This window comes from Vombatus ursinus, unplaced genomic scaffold (genome assembly GCF_900497805.2).
Source record: "Vombatus ursinus unplaced genomic scaffold, bare-nosed wombat genome assembly UNPS02014807.1, whole genome shotgun sequence".
NCBI classification, from domain to species: domain Eukaryota; kingdom Metazoa; phylum Chordata; class Mammalia; order Diprotodontia; family Vombatidae; genus Vombatus; species Vombatus ursinus.
In genome coordinates this window covers 54,167,483-54,187,618 of record NW_020954585.1, presented here as the reverse complement: position 1 = coordinate 54,187,618, position 20,136 = coordinate 54,167,483, and the positions used below count along the sequence as shown (strand labels likewise).

Genomic DNA, 20,136 nt, shown 5'->3' with positions numbered 1-20,136 from the left:
TCTCATCAGTCTTGGCATCTTCTGACAGCAGTGACCAATATCCCAGTAAACCTCTCTCTTGGTTTTCAGAGGGTAGCCAAGGTAAAGAGTTTTACAGCTGTATAGTTTACAGTATAACACCTTCACACTGCCATCTGACACAGTGGGAGGTAAGATTCAGGTTAAAAAAATGTTTTGGTTTTAAGAATTTTACTTTTGTAAAATTGTACAGTATTTCTGTAAAATTATACAGTATTTATGGTACTATAGATTTCATGTGTTATGAAAAGTGGATATTGTTTGAAATCAATAGTTTTTTAAATTGAAATTGTACAAAAAGTCACAGACTTCTAGGGAATTACTAGAGAGAAAAAAATGTTTTGCATGTTACCAGTTGTATTTTATCCTCCCAGTCACAACTTTCCCTCTAAGTTATCTCCAGTTATCTAAGACTCCTCACTCTCTGTCACTCCCCCAAATGATATCCAATCAGTTGTCAAGCCTTGTCTTTTATGCTTTTGCAACATCTCTCAGATATGCCTCTCTCTCTCCTCTGACACTGCCATTATCACAGCCAGATATGTGCCTCAAGGCTCTTACCATTCCCGTTCATCCTCCACTCAGCTATCGAATTTATCTTAAGCACAGGTCTGATCATTAATCATCTATTCAATAAGCTCCAATGAATCCCTGTTACCTCCAGGATCATATATAAAATCACTACACTCCATCTCCCAACTCACAAATTTTCACTGTCCTCCATACCTCCACTATTCCTTCTCATCCTTGCTCCCTGGCTTCCCTGGCCTCCTTCCAAGGCTCCTTCTGCTTGAAGTCTTTCCTTGTCCTCCTTCACTTTTCCCTCTGGGATTGTTCCCAATTTATCCTTCTGATATCTTTTTCATACATAGTTGTTTGTAGATTGCTCTCCCATGTTAGACTGTGAGCTCCTTGAAAGCATGGGTTGTTTTTTGTTTTTGTATTTCCAGAGCTTAGCACAGTACTTGGCACTTGTTAGGCACTTAATCAATGTTTGTTGATTGACCAATTAATGGATTTGACTCCCTACTCTCTCTCACCTTCTGGATCCAGTCTTTTGCCAGGGTCTGTTGTTTCTGCCGTGTCTCTCCTATATGCTCCCTTTTCTCCTCTGACATAGCTGTTAGGCCCTCACCCCTTTACTGTCTTGTTCATCTGCCTACCTCAAATCTCTTCCTACTCCAGGCCATCTTACATTCAGGTGCCAAAGTGATCTTCCTAAAGTGTAAGTCTGACCGTGTCACTCCCTTACTCAGTAAATTCCAGTGGTTCCTTATTATCTTCAAGATGGAATTTAAAACCCTTCGAGATCTGGCCCTTTCCAACTTTCTAGTCTCTTTGTGCCTTTTTCCCCTCCACATACTGTACCATCCAGTGATCCTAGCTTCCTTGCGCTTCTACCTGGGAAAGATCTTAATTTAGAAAGGCCAAGGTCACCCACTATATCCTGGGCCAGCCCCAGTCTTCTTGACCTTTGTCTTGCCACTGGACTTCTATGACTCTGGAGGAGAGAGAGAGGCTGATGACTTTGCACAGCTTTGCTTCACTCACGTCCAATTCATGCTCAAGTCCAGACATCACCCTCGTACTGTCATCCGTCCTCTTTGAGAAGGCTGAATAATAACAACGCTCCATCTTTCAACTCTTTCATTGTCTGTTCCCCATGCCTGGAGTGTTCTTCCTCATCTCTGACTCTAATTCCCCTGGATTCCTTGAAGTTTCCAGTAAATCCTTCCTTTTACAAGAAGCTTTTCTCAGTTCTCCTTAATGCCAGTCCTTCCCCTCTAAGTTATCTCCAGTTTATCAAGTATGTATTTCATTTGTACATGGTTATTTACCTGTTAGAATGTGAGCTCCTTGAGGGCAAGGGCTGTTTTTTTGGGAGGCAGAGGTATTTAATTTTGCTTTTCTTTGTATCTGACCTCTCTCTTAGATGGGAGAGAACTAAGCACATGGACTAAATATCTCTACATTCAGATTCTAGTCTTGATGCTACTTCTGTTAGTGGTAAGAATCCCAGGAAAGGCAGATAGCCATGTTGAGGAGATGCAGGCAATCTTCAGTCATTAATTGTTCTCTCTTTGCCACCATCCCTAGAGCTACATAAGAGAAGATCAATATATTTCTTTGCCTGTAGTGGTCAAGTGTGTGTGTGTGTGTGTAGAGAGAGAGAGACAGAGAATGAGAGAGAAAGAATGTTGCAAGAATTTTCAGAGTCTTTGTTAGCCACTGCACACATGAGCCAACACAGGTTACAGACAGCAGACAGACAGATACACTGCAGTTTATTTATCCACTCGAAAGCATGTGACACATATCACTAGTAGGTAATGGATGTGTGTCTCATAATTCCAAAGATGACATATATAGTTTCTCCTGAGACACATGACCTAAGTTTGGGTAAGATCAGGTAGGGTACATAGACAGAAAGAGGTACATTTTTAGGTAGAGAAAAAGGATGCTTAAACTACTACAAAGGCCATTTAGCACAGCCACTTATATCAGACCAGATTCCTCATGACCCCATTTAGGTTTGTTGTTGTTTTTGCAAAGACACTGGAGTGGTTTGCCATTTCCTTCTATAGCTCACTTTACAGATGAGAAAACTGAGGCAGATAGGGGTAAGTGACTTGCCCAGGGTCACACAGCTACTAAGTGTCTGAGGCTGGATTTGAAGACAGATAGAGGAGTTTTCCTGACTCCAGGACCTGCACTCCATCCACTGTGCCACCTACCTGCCCAAAACGGAAATAAACAAGCATTTATTTAGCCCCTACTATATACCAGGCAGGCAGCCAAGAAAACCCCAAATAGAGTTACAAAGAGTTGGACACGACTGAAAACTGAACAAAAATAACAAAAAGAAAAGAGTATCTTATTTTTCAGTCAGTTAATTAGCATAAAACTACTACGTGCCTTATGAGATAGGATAGAAGTGGGTGAGTTCCTAGAATTATTCAGAGTCCTCTGAGCTTTCTTTGGTAACGATAAAATGATTGGGGGAAGGGAGGTATTAAGAGACAGTTAATACTTTCAGTGTCAAACAGAAACAATAAAGAAATATAATAACCACAAATATACCACAAAATGGAGTCAGTTGTATTCTCTTAAAAATCTACTTTCAACAAAAGGATGAGTTTGAGTGCATGCAGAATGGATGCTGGGGAGTGAATCTGAAGAAGACAAGGTGTCTTGAGTAAAGATCCTTGGACCTGATTCCATAACTGAATGCATGGTTCTTGAGTCAGGAAGAAAGGTTATGGATCCTGGAACTGAGAGCATGCAGCAAAAGATATTTTGAGTGCTGTAATGGTGGGAGTCTTGGCAAATAGATTTAGAATTTTGATGTTGATCAGAGTTCCGGTGACCTCTGCACAGGAAAAGAGAATGTTTGGGGATAAGTCAACGGTTGTGGGAGTTGTTGTTTAGTCATTTCAGTCGTGTTCTACTCTTCATGACTCCATTTGGGTTTTTCTTGGTAAAAGATAACTGGAGTAGTTTGCCATTTCCTTCTCTAACCCATTTTACAGCTGAGGAATCTGAGGCAAACAAGATTAAGTGTTTTACCTAAGGTCCCATAACTAGTAGGTGTCTAAGACTGGATTTGAACTCATGAAGATGAGTCTTTCTGATTCCAAGCCCAGTGCTCTATTCACTCTGCTACCTAGCCACCCTTAAGTCAAAAGACCCAGAGTCAAAATATGAAATTGGGGTGGGGAGAAGACACAGTTAACCACCCACTTCACTTACTAGCTGTATAGCCTTGGGGAAAGTCATTTTCACAATACTGTTCTCTCTTGATTCTTATTCTATTTGTCTGTCGACTTCTTTTCCATCTTCTTTGCTGGATCCATGTGAGATCCAGTAACTGTGGGTATCCCCCAAAGTTTTGTCCTGGACCCTCTCCTCTTTTCTCTCTAATTCCCTCACTTGATGATCCCACCAATTTCCAAAGGTTCAATGATCCTTTCTATGTGAATGATTCCTCTATTTGTATATGCAGCCATAATCTCTCTCCTGAGCTCTAGTCCTGAATCATCAACTTCCTATTGGATTATTGTGTCTTGTAACCCACCCATCTTCTGAACTTATCTATTTTTGTAAAGGATGCCATCATTGACCTAGTCACCTAGGTTCACAAACTCAGTATGGTGCTCAGGGCCTCATTTCTCACACATCCCCTATATCCAATCATTTGCCAATTCTTACCATTTCTTTCTCTATACCATCTGTTGCATATGTCTGTTCCTTTCCACCTCTTGCCTGTACTCTTTTTTTTTTTGGAAGGGACTTGGTGTTCTCATCTTTTATTATTTTTTCCACTTATTAGTATTTTATTTTTTCCAATTACATGTAAAGATAGTATTCAACATCCATTTTTATAAGATTTTGATTTCCAAATTTTTTTCTCCCTCCCTCCCCATCCTCCCTAAGATGGCAAGCAATCTAATATATTGCCTGGACTCTTGCAATAGGTTTCTAATTGGTCTCTGTGCCGCAGGTCTCTGGAGCAGTCCATTCATCCATCCTCCAAACAGCTGCCAAAGTGATTTTCCTGAAGTGGAGGTGTGACTGTGTCAGTCCCCTTGCCCAGTAAACTACAGTGGCTCCCTGTGCCTCTAGGATCAAATATAACATCTACTTGGCATTTAGAGCTCTTCACAGTCTAGCCCTTTCCTATTTTTCTAAATCTTCTGATTCAGTACTCCTCTCCATGCACCCTATCTGACCTACTTAACCTTGGTATTGCTTGTAGTTTGTAGTTAGAAAAACATTATTATAGTATGGGCTTCTTTAAAAAAAATTGGGGGAAAGGATAAAGTTCACTTTTTTTTAACCAGACATAATTTTAAAGATTTTCTTTTTAATTCCATGCCACTACTGTATCTTGTGGGCTTTCAAACCTTTTTGTATTAATAGTACTCAGAAGATATTTAAATTTAAATTATTTTTTCTTGTTTAAGTAGAGCTGATGAGTATAAACACTTTAGCTTCGTTCATACTAATTAAAGTTTTGTATTTATTTAAAAAAAAAAACAAAATGAGCCACACTGACCTAGTTCTTCTTTCTCACATATATCTCCCATCTCCAATCTCCTTGCACTGGCTCTTACCCCCCCCCATGCTTTCCCCCCTCACTTCTTTTATATCTCTGTATTCCTTCAAGACTCAGGTCAAATGATTCCTTCTGGTCCCCCCTAGATGTGTCAGAGAGCCAGAGAACCATATGTGTAGTGTCTTCCCCTCTGAGTTTGCTTTTCGTGTATCGTATGTGTTTACGTACAACTTATTTCTCCCATTAAAAGGTCTACTCTTTCAGTGATTCAAGACAATTCCAAAGAACCCAGGATGAAAAATGCTATCTACCTCCAGAGAGAACTGATGAACTCTGAGTGCAGATTGAAGCAGAGATTTTTACTCTCTTTATTTTTCTGTGTGTGTGTGTGTGTTTTCAATATGGCTAATATGGAAATATGTTTTGTTGACTTCATATGTAAAAGCAATATCATATTGCTTGCCTTCTCAAGGGGTCGGGAGGGGTAGGGGGAGAGAATTTGGAACTCAAAATTTTTTAAAAATATAATGACTAATATGGAAATATGTTTTGCACGACTGCACTTGTATAACCTATATCAAACTGTTTGCCTTCTCAATGAGAGGCGAGGGGAGGGAGGTGGGGACAGAATTTGGAACTCAAAACATTTTTTAAAAGAATGTTAAAAAATTTTACAAGTAATTAGAAAAATGCCTTAAGAATTTATATTAATTTTTAAAATGTAATTGGCAAATATTTAATGGAAAAATAAAAATATATTTTTTAAAAAGTCAGCTCCTTGAAGGTAGGGTCTGTGTTTGCTTCTTTGTATCACCAGTGCTTAGGCCAGTGCCTGACACATAGTAAGCACTGATTGATTGATTGATTGATTGCTATGACCCAGAGTTATCTAGGCAAGTAGGAAACTAGAGACAAAAGGACAAGCTTTATAAGAAGCAGCTCGTTGACACTCTTTGACAGTGGATGGAACTCTAGACCTGGAGTCAAGACGACCCCGAGTTCAAATCCTACTAGCTATGTGACTCTGGGCAAGTCACTTAAACTCCATCTGCCTTGGTTTCTTCATCTATAAAAGAGGGATAATAATAGCACCTATTTCCCAGGGTAGTTGTGAGGATCAAACAGGATATTTGCAAAATAATTTGCAAACCTTAAAGCATTGTATAAGTGCTATCTAATATTATGGTGCCTTGATTTTTTATTTATGTGCCCTGTAAGAATACCTATGATTTTAATAATAATAGCTAGCATTTATGTAGGGTTTTAAAGTTTGCAAAGTGTTTTATATGCATTACCTTATAGCAAACTTACAAGATAGGTGCTATTATTATCCCCATTTGACAGATGAGGAAATAGAGGTTGTGAGAGGGTAAGTTATTTGCCAAGGGTCACATAGTAAGTGTTTGAAGCAAAATCTGAACTCAGGTCTTTCTGATTCCAAATCTAGCATCCTATCTAGTATTGCACCAGTCTCATACTACATACTACTATGACAGTATGGTATCCTTATAGTAAAAGTTTATTAGTCCCCATATAATACAAAAAAGAGAAACTTTCCTGTGGGAGCCCTGGTTTTGATTTCCCAACCTCCCCAAATGCCTTGCAGCTAATTAGATGAATTTGCATTATGTTTTTCATTTGTGGTACTTGTCTGATCTCATTGTAGTTTATAAAAGGTAAGAGAGTGATATTATGGCCAATGAATTAGACTGGGTAAGGCTTGAAATCACTAGAACCTTATTCAGGCGGGTCCTCCCTCATTCAAGATCCCAAGATGTAAAGTAAAGGACCCTTCAATGCAGGCCCAATTAGAATGGCGTTATGTCATCCCCAGCATACCTTAGTGGTCCAGCAGCAAGGAAGGTGTTAGCTGGCCCTCTGCTTGTGTGACCTGGCCGCGCACACTCCCTATGTGTGTGTGTCCCTCATGCATGACCATTACTAATGACTATTTGTGTGAGATGGCTAACACTGTTTGTGGGAGAGTATGCCTTAGCTTTCTATAGATTGTATCCTGTTGTGAATTTTCCTTCTATACTATTTCATTCCTATGCTTTGAACTAATTGTGTCCTCTGCCTGACTAGAGAGAAAGTGAACCCACCAGTGGGCACTTGTGAGCTATGATTTTGAGAACAGGTGGACCCACAGACTACATTGAACACAGGACAGTCATTCTGGGGGCCCTGCATGTGAGGGCAATGGGTATCCAAGTGCTACGCTTTGTTTCAACAATATTTTGTGGCATTGTATCTCAAGGATACAGAGGCAGAGAAGAAACAGGGTCAGTAGTCCTTAGAGCTGACACATGCAATTCATTACTTACTAACAAGAGGAAAATAACCATGAGAAGACCAGAGAAATGCAGAATCAGCAGAGCCCAGTCAAGATTACCAAAATGATGAATCAAGGCATGAATATTACACGCACAGTAGGACTGTCTCCAGGACAAGGGAAGAACTCTGAAGGTGAGGTTTGGATTGAGTATGAGCAGAGCTATGTTAATAAGAGATGAGAGAGCTGAAGACTTCAGAATTTTAGTGACATATGGGGAGAGGCAAGGGAGGAGAAACACCTGTCTGAGCATTAATTACATGGGTGGGAGTGTGGTGGACAGCGGGATGGGCTTACTCAGTATGATGTCCTATATCCGGAGGGGAGGCAAGCTTCCTCCCCATAGCATTTAGCCAGAGGTTTATAGGTTCAATACATACATACATACATACACACACATATATATATAGACACACATACATATGTTAATAAATACTTAGATAAATCTAGGTTACCTCTACATAATACTTTTGCCTAGAAAGGCCATAAGTAGGCCTGGGACCAATGCAATACTTTAAAGATATGTAATTTCATTGATGTGGATTCTCCTTCTATTGATGTTGATTGCATCCCCTCTGTAACTGAGTAAATAGACTTGAAGAGTTACCAGGTCTGAAAAATATATCACCCTATGGCCAACCTGGCCTTTCTGAATTTAATTAGGTTGGTCTTTGGACCACAGGCATATAGTCATTCAATAGGCTATACTCAGTTTTCATATAAAAGAATTTTGTCCTAGCTATGATTCCAAAGGGTCATCAGAGTGCCCTATCAATGTCAAACTGAAAAGGTTTGGTGTCCACATATGCCAAGGGTCAGATAGGAGATATAGAAGCAGTGTTCAAAGCTACAGAGAGGTTGTGGGGTAGAGCACTGGGCTTGAAGTCAGGAAAACCTGAGTTCAAATCTGGCCTCTGATTTTTACTAGCTTTGTGACCCTGGTCAAGTCATTTAACCTCTGCTTGCTTTGGTTCCTCATGTGGGAAATGTGGATAATAATAGCACTTTCTCCCGGGGTTGTTATGAGGATCAAATGAGATAATATTTATAAAGTGCTTTGCAAAACTTAAAGCTGATTGTTAACGTTTTCATTATGAGTATTTATACATCAGAATTCTGCAAACTGCTATAAATCAGGGTTTGATTTACTATTTTGTTCATCATTTAGACTTAAGTAAGTGATGGAGAAAATGTTGATAACACAGATTAAATTTTAAAATGTGTCTTGTGTACCTTTTATTCCAGAATGCCAGTTGTTAAGTGTTTACCAGCACACCTCTGCATGTAGACCTCTTTTTAAAGCCCAAGGTTATGTGAAATCCAGGTATATGACCTAACTTTACAGTTCAACATCAATGCAATGTCTAGGGGACAACAATTACGTGTACTCACACCTTGACAAACTGTTTTCACCTCAGCAATGATGTCCCAATACATGTCTCAATTAAAGGTATCAACAGTGAGACTGAGCTAAGGAGAATTTATCTTTGTGAGGGAAAATGCAGGAAGGAGGATATACTTACTAGGCGGTTTTTAATCTGAGGTCCGTGAATTAAAAAAAAATTTATAGTTATCTCAATAGAATTGGTTTCCTTTGTAATCCTATGTATTTTATTTTATGCATTTAAAAACATTTTTCTGAGAAGGGGTCCATAGGCTGCATCACAGTGGCAAAGGGGTCCATATCATGAATAAGGTTAAGAACTCTTGCTCTAGGGGATGTTTGGACACAGCATAGCAATCTTATGCTTGAATAGCCCTTTAAACTTTACAAAACATTAGTTTATTTGGTCTTCATTTATGTGAGGAATTATTATCCTCATTTGACAGTTGAGGAACCTAAAATCTAATGAGCTTAAGTAATTTTTCCAAGGCCACAAAGCCAGGACTAGAAATAAGATCTGAGTTCCCTGACTCCCACCCAACTTAGAATTGGCTCCCCCAAATCACCCTAGGAGCCAAAACCACACTGGGTTTCTGACTTCAAATTTTCTTCCTACCCAATGCATACACCTTCTGTGACTGCGAAATTAAGTAAAATAAAGTAAGGCTCCTCAGCAGTCTCATCTTCTTATTCACAAGTTAACCTTTTACTAACTAAATTTACAAGACTCACAAAGTAAGAAATTGCTATGATCCATGAAAAAACATTCTTGCTCCATAAAATTGCCACCTGCAAATATTTTTCATAGGAATAGCATCTTGTCATGATTGTAGCATTTGATAATTTTTGTGGGTTCAAGTATTTCAAATAAAAAGGAAAGTTGAAAATCAGACTTTTCCTTAGCATTAGAGGAAATGTTATATAATACATTTCTGTGCACCTGAACTACTATAACTGAATCTAAGAGTATTGGAGCTGGAAGGACCCTTAGATGTTATGTTGTACTCCATTTTATAAGTCAGTCAATAAGCACTTACTTTGTGCCAGGCATTGTGCTAAATGATGGGGATTAAAAAAAAAAAAAAGACAAATACACAAAAACAGTTCTGCTCTCAAAGACCTTATATTTTAATGGGGGAGAAAACATGTACATTATTAAAAGGCACTTACTAGCTGTGTGGCCCTGGGTAAGACACTTAACCCTTTGTTTAAAAAGGAAAAGGAAAGGAAAGGAAAGAAGAGAAAAGACAAGGCATGAAGGCTGGAAACGGAGATTCCCTCATGTATGAGGGAAAGCAAGTAGGCTAGTATGTCTAGACTCTAGTGTACTTGGAGGGGGTAAATTTAAAAGAAGAGCAGCTAGGTGGCACAGTAGATAGAGTGCTGGGCCTGGAGTCAGAAAGACTCATCTTCTTTAGTTCAAATCTGGCCTCAGACACTTCCTAGCTGTGTGACCCTGGGCAAGTCACTTAACTCTGTTTGCCTCAGTTTCCTCATCTATAAAATGAGCTGGAGAAGGAAATGGTAAATCCCTCCATTATCTTTGCTAAGAAAACCCCAAATGGGGTTAGACATAGATAGATAAAACTAAAGATAGACATAACTAGAAGGATTAAACAACAGTATCTACAAGAAAACTGGAAAGAAGGGAAGTGACCAGGTTATGAAAAACTTTAAATACTAAACAGAGGACTATATTTGATCCTGGAGGTCATGAGAGCCTGAACTGGTATGTGAGAGATAAATAGATGTGAAGAAAGAAATGACACAATTTGGTGACTAACTGAATATGTGTGGTGAGTAAGAGTGGAAAGTCAAGGATGACACCAAGGTTTTTGACCTTGACTGACTGGAAGGATGGTGGTATCCTTGATAATAAGAGGGGAAATTCAGAAGAAGAATAGGTTTGAAGGGGAAAATAATGTTTTGTACATGTTGAGTTTGGGATGCTTATGAGACATCCAGTTCAAAATGTCCAAGAGGCAGTTGGTGATTCGGAGCTGGAGCTTAGGGGCCAGCTAGGTGATGCAGTGGGTAGAGCACCAGCCCTGGAGTCAGGAGGACCTGAGTTCAAATCCAGCCTCAGACACATAACACTTACTAGCTGTGTGATTCTGGGCAAGTCACTTAACCTCAATTACCTCACCCAAAAAACAAAAAACTGGAGCTTAGGAAAGAGATGAGGGTTGGATGAATAGAGCTGTGAATCCTCTGCATAGAGATGATTATTGAGCTGAAGAGATCACCAAGTGAAACGTTAAAGAAAGAAAAAACAAGAGGGCACAAGATAGACCCTAGAAGGCCACTGTAGTTAGCATGAGGGAAATAAGAAAGGGAACAAGCATTTATTGAATACCTGCTTTGTGCCAGACACTGTGGTAAGCACTTTCCATATTTATTTAATGACATGAAGATGCAACAAAGGAGACTGAGAAGGAGTGGTCAGAGAAGTGGGAGGAATCCTAACTCTTTATCAAGGGGTCAAGAGCTCCAGGTAGAAAAGACAAAAACCTAGAGAGGAGAGAATACATAGGAGGGGGTGGTCCGTGGTGTCAAATGCTGCCCAAAGGCCCAGAAGGATGAGAATTGAGAAAAGGCCGTCCCCTGAGTCAGACTCTATTTGTGGCCTCTTTCCCCTTGTAAGCCTCCAAAGCTGGGGTATCAGGCAGGAACAAGTTGGCCACTGCGTTCAGTCCCCTGTCCAGGCAGAGATCTCCTGAGGTTGGCATAGCCTTGTCAGACTTCCCCAAACCCCCAAAAGCTATAAACAGGTAGCTTCCTCTTCGTTCCTATCTTAGTCTGGTATCTGGGTTATCATCAGGTGCCAACAGATTCATTTATGACTGTAGGATGGACCCTTTTTAAAGCCTGGTTGCTTGATTCTCTCTCATTCCTCTCCTGTTTGGCGAAGAATCCAAGTAATTCACCTCTGAGCAACAGCTGTTATGAAATACCACTCCTGTAGGACCCCATCTAGTCTCTGGAGATATTTTGTAGACTGGCAGATTACCTAATCATTCAACTACTTAGGATAGGATTGTTCTCTACTAGTCTAGTATTTCCTTGTGTTTTCAAAGGATATCAGGATTCTGGATCAGAAATAGAATGGAATGGTATAACCATTTATTGAGTACCTGTTATGCGCTACCTGCTTTTGACAAATACTATCTCATTTGATCCTCACAACAATCCTGTGAGGTAGATGTTATTATTATCTTCATTTAAAGTTGAAGAAACTGAGGCAAACAGAGATTAAGTGACTTGCCCAGAGTCATACAGTTAGTGTCTGAAGCCAGATTTGACCTTGGGTATTTCTAGGACCGGTAGTTCATCCACTGTGGCACTAGCTGCCTATAACAGAACTCTGCATATACTGAAACAGATTAGCCTGGATTTCCCAGTAACCATTTTCCCTTTTTGTGCTCCACCCTGATTCTCTGTCTAGATTATGAAAATCATAACCCACTTGTGTAGCAAATCATCTTTGATCCCACTCTCTTAGGGCCAGACCTACTAAATCACCCCTCAGGATTCCAGAGTACCCTGAGGAATTTTTTTGGGGTGGGGGGAAATGAGTCTTCTTTTCTCTACTGCCATTGGTTTGATCCCTTACCAGCTGTGTTTTCATGGTTAGGATACATGTGTTAGGATTCAGTTAGTCATCCATCCCTCCCTCCCTCCGTCCATTCCTCCCTCCCTCCCTCCATCCATCCATCCATTCATCCATCCGTTTTTCCAGCCACTCTTTTCTTGCCTCCCTCACTCTTAGTTTCAAAACTCTCCAAATAACAGGCACTGAAGCCTAGAGCCATCTTGTACTTTCAGTAATTCTTCAGCCGTGACCAGGTGACAACCCTTTCTGTCTTCTCAGAGTTCATACATACTGGATGATCCATGTACCTGACAAAGGTTCTATAAAACTGGCATTTTCTGATTGAACTTTTTAGACCAGGTGCTTCTAGTTGAGCTAATAATACCTTCAGTACCTAAAAAAAAAATACCTTCAGTAGTTTTTCCTCTCATGCTTTTTGAGGATCTTTCCAAAAATGATGAGATCTAGATGAACCAACACCTCCAGACAGTTTATAACACTAGCCACTTTTGCTATCATTTGTTAAATATTGGTAGGGACAGCAGGAATCCTTTAGTGGTATGTGCTCAAATTGGTATGATCCCATCTGACTGGTAGCTAGGTGATTCAATGAATAGAGCACTGGATCTGGGGTCAGGAAGAGCTCAGGTCAAATCCAGCCTCAGACACTTATTAGCTGTGTGATCCTGGGCAAGTCACTTAATGTCTCTCTTTCTCAGTTTCCTCATCAATAAAATGGGATAATAATAGCCCCTACCTCCCAGGACTGTTATAAAGATAAAATGACATAATACTTATAAAGTACTTTGCAAACTTTAAAGCACTATATAAAAGTTAGTGATTATTATTATCTTTTTTTTTTGGACTTTGTTTCAAGGAAAACTTGGGGACATTAAAAATACTTCACAATTTCCCAAAGGCCATCCTAAAGATGGGCAAATCCTTCTGAAAATAACCATAATTGTAGGTAGTGGACCCTCTCTGACTATACTCATTAAATGACAGTCTGTTGAACAGGCCTAGGCCCTGTTACTGTTAGTGATAGCCTCTGTCAGTGACCTATGAGGAGGGGTCTCCCTCCCTGATAAAACTTGAACATGATCCACAACCTATTCTGTTCTCTCTCACCACTACTGGTGACACACTCCCTCCTTGCCTTCCTTCACCCCTTTCACCAATCCAGACTGCAGGACCTTCCTGGGGACATCTGGGATGCTTGACTTGTCATACCACTTAAGAGTCACCAACTCTATTCTTTCTGGTGAGATGGAAAACCAACAGGCTTGCCATTTTCCTACATCCTAAGGTCCTCGAAACTTTATCATCTGCCCTGCCTCTATGTCCTCCAGACCCAGAGTACTGTCATTTGACCTACCGATGCAAGTTAAGGACATGGGGGCTTAATATCAGCTCTGTAGCTGAACTTTGTTTGTGTGTTGTATCACCAGATTAGAAGGTTAGTTTTATGAGAGCAGGGGCTGTCTCACTTTTTCTATTTCTATCCACAGTGATTAAAGCACATAATAAATGATTTTTTCTTTCATTCATCCATTCATTTATTCTCTGATAGATTTTTAACTCACTCATCAACCACTGGTCATAAAGGGAAAACTCAAGTAAAGACTCTACCCTTTGTTTAGTTGGGTTTCTTGCAAAGGTTTCTTTAAACTGGTTTTATCCTTCACTGCTCTCTATTTTATAATGTGGTATCATTAATAATCTTCTGCTATCCTTCTTCATTAGTTTTTACAAGTGAATTTATATTTATATAGTCTACACCCATGTTGGTCTCATCACAATCTCCGATCTTTCCACTCTGACGCACTGTCTCAGGTCACTCTTCCTGCTCTGACTTAACTTTTCTCCCTTTATAATCTAGACCCAATAGTTAACTAATTCATTTCATCCTCTGTTCTCAAATCTAGCAAACTCTACACTGCCCTTTGCTCTCAAATGCTTCCCTCCTCAGTCCTATTCATTCCTTGCTAGTCCTTAGTCTGGGATCGCTCCCCCTACTTGCCTGTTTCACTCCTACTCATACAGCTGAACATAACTGAAAGAACTCACATAACCATGCTGAACTAAGTATGTTACAAATTTATATTATCCAGCTTCAACTGGGTGCCTATTGTAGCAAGACAGTTCTTTTATTCCTCCATAATTGATTCCCTATGTCACTTCCCATAGAAACTATTCCAAGTCTTCTCTTCTCAAGCTTCCTATACCTGCCCCCTCTATTCATCTTCTTAGTTGAGGACTTCCCCTTATACTTCACTGAAAAGTTGAGGCCATTGGCTATAAGATCCCTGTTTTTCCCATCTCTTCATCTCAAAACCCCTTGGTATCACCTCTCCCCCCTACCCCTGTCTTTCCTATAGTCTCTGAAAATAAATTGGCCCTTCTCCTTGCCAAGACCAAAAAGTGTCCTTGATCTCATCCACTCTTGTCTTGTCCAACAGATTTTCCCCTCACTCATCCTCTCCCCCAATTTTCAACCTCTTCTTGTCTACTGGTTTCTTTCTTGCTGCCTTCAATCATGTCAAATCTCCCCATCCTTAAAAACCTTCCCTAGATGCTACCACCCTCTCAAACTGTTATCCTATAACTCTTCCCTTTCTCAGCCAAACTAGAAAAAATCTGTCTACCCTTATACTGTTTCCACTTCTTCCCCTCACACTCACTCTTCAGCCCTTTGAGAACTGGTTTCCTACCTCACCACTTAGCTAAAAGTGCTCACTCCAAAGTTACCAAAAGTCTCTTATTGCTAATTTGAATGTTTTCATCATCCTTATGCTTCTCGATCATTTGTTGATCATGTTCTCCTCCTGGATTCTCCCTCCTTTCTATGTTTTTGTGATACTCCTCTCTCCTAGTTCCCCTCCTACTTGTCTGACCACTCCTGGCTCATTACCAATATCACATTCCCTAACTGTGAATGTCTCTTATGCCTCTGTCCTAGGCCCTCTCCTCTCCTGTCCTCTCCTCTTTCCCCTTTTCTCTCTCTCTCCTCGTCAGTTTCCACTGGTCTTATTATCATACCTATGCAGATGACTCATACATGTATATATGCAACCCCCATTTCAACCCTGGATTTCAGTACTCTGATTAGCTGCCTCTTGAACATTTCAAATTGGATGTCCTGGACACATCTCAAACTAAACATGTCCAAAACTATACTCATTATCCACCCCCCCCAACCCACCCTTCTTCTAAAATTCTCTGTTTCTATCAAAAGTACTACCATCCTTCCAGTCTTCCAGATATATAACTTTATCATTCTTAATTCATTATTCTCTCTGATCTCACATATTTAATCAGTTGTCAAATCTTGCTGTTTCAACCTTTATATCTATCTTACCCAAACCCTTCTCTCTACTCACACAGGCACCCTTCTGGTTCAGACTATCATCACCTTTCCCCAAAAAATTGCACCAACCTCCTAATTGGTCTTCTTGCTTCAAGTCTCTGCCCACTCCAGTCTATCCACTACATAGCCACCAGTGTGGTTTTTCTTAAGCAAAGATCTGTCCCCATCACTTCCTCACTCAATAAACTCCAGTTCTTCCCTACTGCCTCTAGGATAAAATATAAAATCTTTTGTTTTTTAAAGCCCTCTATAACCTTGCTTCATCCTATATTTCCAGCCTTTTTTTTTTAAACTTTTTTTACATTACTTCCTGCATTTTATGATCTAGCCAAACTTGCTTTGTCTCACTTTCTTACATGTGGCACCCCATCTCTGTGCTCTTGTATTGGCTGTTCCCAAGACCTAGAATGTACCCATTTCTGAGCTCCACTTTCATGGGATAACTCTCTTCTTTAAATATGCAGCTCAAGCATCACCTTCTGCATGAAGTCTTTCCTGATACCCTACCAACTGCTAGTGCCCCTCTTCCTTTATTACCTTGTTTTTATTTTGTGTTTATCCTATTTATATTTATTATTTATATACTATATGTATATATACAGAGTGTTTCTCCCATTAGAGTATAAGCTCCCTGAAGGTAGGAATTGATTCTTTGCTTTTGTATTCCTAGCACCTAGCATAGTGTCTGGCACATAATAGGCAATTATTAAATACTTGTTGATTGATTGACATATTGTCCTTGGCCGTCACATAGCTTGGATCATCAAGTATGCCAAGTATTTGTTGACCAAGGCATTTTTAAGTTCTTTTGGTCTCCCCATCATGGCAACTAATTTATGTCAGTCATCTTTCTATTTTACGTCAATTAGCTTTACTATAATCAGTGTCTCTATCCTTTCTTCCATCTATATCCCATTGTTGGCATCATTAACTTATATAAACAGGTCAGATTGGAGTTGCTTTAAGTATATGTCACATCCTATCCTCCTTTTTATCCTTCCTTCTAACATGAATATTGTTCTAACATGAATATTTTCTTTGGTAAGTTGGTGGGCTGACAGCATGCAAAGATCTGATTTTGGAATGACTCCCACATTGGTAATGAGTCATTTCCTATCTGCTAAAATATAATAAATATGTTATTCAGATATGGATGTGATTCAAAACCACTCAAAAGAGTTTAGCCTAACCATCCCCACAAGAAAGTCTGAGTGGATGAAGAATGCCTTTAGTTCAGACTAAAGAAGAACAAATTATAAAGTTTGTCCAAGAGTATATATACCTTGGACACACAGGACGAATGGACAATGAGTTTGGCCTAGAAATAAGAAGGAGAAAGGGAGTGGGCTGTATTGCTTTTTGCAAATTACCAAGTTCTTTTAATGGCTTCAGACTGCTCCCTGAAGCAAAGATTTACCTTTTTTAATAGCTAGCCTGCCTTAACATGAGCAACACAGAGATGAAAAGCTGCGCTAAGCTGAACCAATGCAGTATTGTCCTTGCTGAATATCCTTTGCATGCTGTGGTTAAGTAAACCTCCTCTTGCTAGTAGAACCAGTGCTTTGTGACAACTACAGTTTCCAGGGAACTAAAAATGAACATCACTCAGTAGGCACTGGGCAGGGGTAGGGCAGTGTGAGCAAACTGTAACACATAGAACTATGTAGTAAGTTCTATAACTATATAGTAATTATATAGTAACAAGATCTATATAGTAAAGGATGTCATCACAAAATGCATGAGGAAAAGAAGAAAGACTGATTGTGAAGATGAGTGAGGAATAACTTATGAACATGCCATGTGTGCCATGATTATCCTGGTGATGTTTGGAGAAAGAGAAAGTCCTCCAGCCCATTGGATGGATCTATGCAGTGGATGGGCAGACAAGGACAAGGGTCCCATGAGAAAGGCAGGCATGAATGACTGGAGATGTGCATTGCTGGGGGGAGTACCTGGGCTAATGATATCACAGATCCATGTCAGTACTCAAATCTCCTTTTTCCCAAGTTATCTCTAGGGGCTTCTGGGAAAGCCCCACAGTTTTGGTAATTGAAACACAACACAGCATCTGCTTTATACTCCTACCTGTTGTTCATCCTTCTGTTTTTGAAGAGGACCAATGACATCATGGGTGATGTCTTGACTTGAGTTTGAATTGGAGTGAGACAGAGTTGCACAAAGTCGTCAGCCTCACTCTCTCTTTCTGAGTCATTGAAGTCAAGTGGCAGCACAAAAGTCAGGAGGACTGATGATGGTCAGGACATAGTGAATGACCTTGGCATCTTCAATGCCTTACCAAACTCTAAGTGTTCCACAGCGCCTACTTCAGCCTCCTTCATGGCCATTGGAACAAATTGTTCTCATTGGCCCTTTCCGCTGGGGGGAGTCTTCGCATGCTTGGGATAGACATCCCCCCAACTCACCAAGGGGATTGAGGCCCATAGGTTATCCTCAACCTAGTTTAACCCATTTGCCAAGATGGTTTTACTGGAGTGTGGTCACTGGCCTTTCCTACCTGTAAGCTTTCACCAGCCCTAGTACCTTCCACCACAGCATTGTATAAAATTCTTTCGATGTTACCTTTGGCTTAGTCCGTAGGCATCCCCAAATTTAACAGTCTTTGATGAAGTTCTATTCTCACCCTTGAGCACCAGTTTCATAACAACTGTTTGTTTGTGTACCTCAATACACAATGACAAAATAGGTCCTAAACTCAAGACTACGTATTTGAGGGCAGGGTCTGTATGGAATCAAACACTGAGGATACTGGAAGCCTTGTTGTTGTTGTTCGGTCATTTCAGTCATGTCTAACTCTTTGTGACTGTTTGGGCTTTTCTTGGCGAAGATGCTGGAGTGGTTTGCCATCTCCTTTTCCCATTCATTTTACAGATGAGCAAATGAAGGCAACTCTGGAAGGCTGAGGCCAAATTTAAACTCAGGTCCTCCTGACTTCAGGGCCGGTGCTCTATCCGCTGCGCCACCTAGCTGCCCTTCTGCCCTTGACTGTTGAACAGAATAAGTCAGCCCTTCACGTTTCTGAAGACAGCTATGATGTTTTCCTTGCGTCTTTTCTTCAGTTCCTAGTTCCTTCAGCCAATCCTCACGTGACCTGAACTCAGCATGTTTCGGCATCCTGGTTGACCTCCTCTGGAGACTCTCTAGTCTATCACTGTTAAGGTTGATATCAGTCACTTAAGGTGATATGTATACTTGTTGATTTGATAATCTCACATTTGGAATGCCAATAATTAGGTTAATGTTTATAGATTATGTAGAACTGATTCTTAGCATTATCTGTCCCTTTGCCAATATCACTGTTGAAGGAGAAGGAGGCTACATAGGACTGTCACAACCTCTCTGGACCTCAGTTTTCTCTTCTGTAAAATAGTTTGGACCTACTGGTCTAGATCTGTGATCCTGTGATTACAGTTAGGTGGCACAGTAGATAGAGTCCTGGATCCGGAGTCAGGAAGAACTGAATTCAAATCCAGCACCAGATACTTACTAGCTGTGTGACCCTGGACAAATCACTTAACTTCCACCTGCCTCAGTTTCCTCATCTGTAAAGTGGGGATAATAATAATATCTTCTTCCCAAGGCTGAGAAGATCAAATATGATAGTAATTGTGAAGTACTTTGCAAACCTTAAAATGCTATATAGATATTAGTTGTTATTATTATTAATATCCTGTGACAGCACGATTTTGCCTTTTATTTTTTTTTTCATAGGTTGCATGGCTAAAGAAGTCATTATGAAGTGGCCAGTCTGCAGGTGAGGAGCCCTTCTGTACTTAGTCTAGTCTTCAGAAAGCAGATGCTATTGATTCGTTGTTCTTGTTCAGTCATGTCTGACTCTTTGTGACCCTGTTTGGGATTTCCTTGGCAAAGATACTGGAGTGATTTGCCATTTTCTTCTCCAGCTCATTTTACAGGTAAGGAAACTGAGGCAAATAAGGTTAAGTAACTTGCCCAGAGTCACACAGCTAATAAGTGTCTGAGGCTGGATTTGAACTCAGGAAGATGAGTCTTCCTGACTCTAGGCCTAGCACACTGTCTACTGTGCTGCCTGCCCTTACATGCTACGTGCTATACTTTCAGCCACAATGATCTAGTAACATACTATAGAAATGATCCCTAAAAGTGTAGTCTATAGGTTACCAACAGTCACTGAATTTCCTGACTAGGTTAAAAAAATCTGCTAAGAAAAGTCAATGTTTAAAAAAAACAAACCAGGACTACTGTATTTAATTCATAATGATAATCAAGACATGAATGATACATTTAATCATTCTAAATTGTGTCATGCTTTAAGGTAACAATGTGGTTTGCCTACACTACTTCATCTGATCCTTCCTCTCTAGGGTTACCTTGTACCACAGAGAGCCAA

At 40.1% G+C, this 20,136-nt stretch overlaps 1 pseudogene; it reads right to left on the bottom strand.

Moving 5' to 3' along the window:
• Positions 1-19,823: 19,823 nt before the first annotated feature.
• LOC114052539 lies at positions 19,824-19,899 on the bottom strand (annotated as a pseudogene).
• Between the last annotated feature and the right edge of the window lie 237 nt (positions 19,900-20,136).